This window comes from Schistocerca piceifrons, chromosome 10, assembly GCF_021461385.2.
Source record: "Schistocerca piceifrons isolate TAMUIC-IGC-003096 chromosome 10, iqSchPice1.1, whole genome shotgun sequence".
Taxonomy (NCBI): domain Eukaryota; kingdom Metazoa; phylum Arthropoda; class Insecta; order Orthoptera; family Acrididae; genus Schistocerca; species Schistocerca piceifrons.
Genome location: NC_060147.1, coordinates 41,420,097 through 41,423,519, shown reverse-complemented (window position 1 = coordinate 41,423,519; position 3,423 = coordinate 41,420,097). Strand labels below are relative to the sequence as shown.

Below are 3,423 nucleotides of genomic sequence, written 5' to 3'. Positions count from 1 at the left end.
ATCCAAACAAGAGTGTCCATAAAGAAAGGGCTGGATGTCAACTCATCCAACTCCTTGAATGAGATTTTCACTCTGCAGCGGAGTGTGCGCTGATATGAAACTTCCGGGCAGATTAAAACTACGTGCCGGACCGAGACTCGAACTCGGAACCTTTGCCTTTCGCGGGCAAGTGCTCTACCAACTGAGCTACCCAAGCACGACTCCCGCCCCGTCCTCACAGCTGGAAGTTTGAAAGGTAGGAGACGGGATACTGGCAGAAGTAAAGCTGTGAAGACGGGGTGTGACTTGTGCTTGGGTAGCTCAGTTGGCAGAGCATTTGCCCCCGAAAGGCAAAGGTCCCGAGTTCGAGTCTCGGTCCGGCACATAGTTTTAATCTGTCAGGAAGTTTCATGCAACTCCTTGTCGATGAGAAACAAGATACTGCATATTAGAAAAAAGCTCTCCATAACGTGGCATCCCGAGCCACGTCCTATGGTCTGTGGCCATATATTGGAAAAAGGCACACGGATCTGCGGCATATCCACTCACCATCACGTAGTGGAAATAATGTCCAACATGCCACGTGATGGAATTGTTCTTCGATCGGGGAAAGAAGGCTGAATCGGGAAGCACGAGAATCTCCCATAGATAGCGACGCCCGGAGGAGAAAAGCCAGTTGTCGGCGAAGCCATCTCCAATGATCATGACCGCAGGAGATCAACCGGTGAAATAATGTATCGGTTTCGTGGCAACGATTGCAGCGATCCCTCACATTGAAATCAATACGAAAAAGTCGCACTTTGGTAGGTAGAATATCATGAAGAACTTGGTACCGTTAGGACACCACATCCATCGGGAAAATCGGGAGGCTGATGTTAGACCAAACAATCTTCCAGTTCGTTTCTGGTGACAGGGCTTCCACAGAGCGAATACTATGAGGTATTGGCCAGCGGCTTGACGGCATTTTTAGGAAGAGTTTCACTTGGGAAACTGCCAATGTAAATAACTGACTTCAAGAAAAAATTTCTTAACGTGCCGTAGTTTATGACTAATCCTACCAATATCTACTGGAAGTGTTAAACTCGCCGGTCGGATACATCTATATGATTACCCTACAATTCACATTTAAGTGCTTGGCAGAGGGTTCATCGAATCACAATCATACTATCCCTCTACCATTCCACTCCCGAACAGCGCGCTGGAAAAACGAACACCTAAACCTTTCTGTTCGAGCTCTGATTTCTCTAATTTTATTTTGATGATCATTCCTACCTATGCAGGTTGGGCTCAACAAAATATTTTCGCATTCGGATGAGAAAGTTGGTGACTGAAATTTCGTAAATAGATCTCGCCGCGACGAAAAACGTCTTTGGTTTAACGACTTCCATCCCAACTAGCGTATCATATCTGCCACACTCTCTCCCCTATTACGTGATAATACAAAACGAGCTGCCCTTTTTTGCACCCTTTCGATGTCCTCCGTCAATCCCACTATTGGCGGCGATTGCCAGGAATATCACACAGGGTACTCAGCGCCTTCATGCAAAAATGTTTGCAGTTCCCCGCGGAACCATGATCGTATCCAGGCGTGCAAATTTTCTTCCGAAGAAAATAGGCGACCACAAGTGTCTGTCTTAAAAGTTCCAAAAATATACTACCGGCCGCTGTGGTCGAGTGGCTTTAGGAGCTTTTGTCTGGAATCGCGCGACCGCTACGGTCGCAGGTTCGATGATCCCGTTCAAGTACAAAGACTTCTCTTCTGGGTTGATTCTAGAGTGTTGTTTACACATTGCGATGATTCCGTTAGTCAAGTCCTCCTTGAAACTGCGGCACTCGAGTATACTGCGGTTAGAATTTATGACCTTCGGAAGAGAAAGTTGGTGACTGAAATTTCGTAAATAGATCTCTCCGGGACGAAAAACGTCTTTGGTTTAACGACTTCCATCCCAACTCGCGTATCATATCTGCCACACTCTCTCCCCTATTACGTGATAATACAAAACGAGCTGCCCTTTTTTGCACCCTTTCGATGTCCTCCGTCAATCCCCCCTGCTAAGGATCCCACACCGCGCAGCAATATTCTAACAGAGGACGAACGAGTGTAGTGTAAGCTGTCTCTTTAGTGGACTTGTTGCAGCTTCTAAGTGTCCTGCCAATGAAACGCAACCTTTGGCTCGCCTTACCCACAATAGTTGTTCATAACTTTAACACCCAGGTACTTAGTTGAATTGACAGCCTTGAGAATTGTACTATTCATCCAGTAATCGAATTCCACTGGATTTCTTTTGGAAGTCATGTGGATCACCTCACACTTTTCGTTATTTAGCGTCAACTGCCACCTGCCACACCATACAGCAATCTTTTCTAAATCGCTTTGCAACTGATACTGGTCTTCGGATGACCTTACTAGACGGTAAATTACAGCATCGTCTGCGAACAACAGTCATGAAGGCGAGCTGTAAGTGACTGGGGACCGCGTTGACATGTTAAAACGGTGCGACGGATGAGTAAGGCGGAAGCAATAACACGAATGTCAGGGAGGCCCAAACCTCCCAGCAGACGGGGACGCGCAATGACCCCATAACGCACGCGAAATATAGAGCTGCGCCAAATAAACCTGCCAGTTAAACTTTGCAACTTGCGGTGCATCATCGCAGGAAGTGGAAAGATTTGTGCAACAAAATAAACCTTACTTAACACATACGTTTCCATGGCCCGGACCTTATGAAGAAGTGAGAGAGGTTGGGTTGGGTTGTTTTGGGGGAAGGAGACCAGACAGCGAGGTCATCGGTCTCATCGGGTTAGGGAAGGACGGGGAAGTAAGTCGGCCGTGCCCTTTGAAAGGAACCATCCCGGCATTTGCCTCGAGCGATTTAGGGAAATCACGGAAAACCTAAATCAGGATGGCCGGACGCGGGATAGAACCGTCGTCCTCCCGAATGCGAGTCCAGTGTTTAACCACTGCGCCACCTCGCTCGGTAAGAAGTGAGAGAGAGCGACATTGGTGTTCAATGATTGCCCCCCCCCCCCAATCTTATCAGTGACTGACTTCCAGTTTAACGTAGCCATCTTCAGCGGACAACTGTCAATTATAACACCTAACTCTCGATATCGGGTGACCTTCAAAGTCCATGGAATTTCAACAGCGTCAAATCCTCGCAAACCGAGTAAGCGACATTTCTGGTCATTAATCCGCGCTCCCGTAAGACGGGAAAAGGCACCCAAAACTTCCTTCAGCAGTGGTACAGAGCCAAAAAGTCATCAGCATATGCACCAACTGTAAATCTTTCTCCCAACAGCGAGCAGCCACCCAAACGAGCAGCTATAGATAGCAATAAGGGTTTCAGGAACAGCACGTAGAGCGACATAGATAATGGACTCTCTTGAAGGACGCCCTGACACACGTCGATGGACGACGTAAGACGGCCATTTACGTCAATGGAC

The 3,423-nt window shown here is 47.6% G+C and overlaps 1 non-coding gene across 1 annotated transcript; it reads left to right on the top strand.

Moving 5' to 3' along the window:
- The first annotated feature begins 288 nt into the window (after window positions 1-288).
- On the top strand, window positions 289-363 carry Trnas-cga. Its single transcript has one exon. It is a non-coding gene; the product is annotated as a tRNA-Ser (tRNA).
- The last annotated feature ends 3,060 nt before the right edge of the window (window positions 364-3,423 follow it).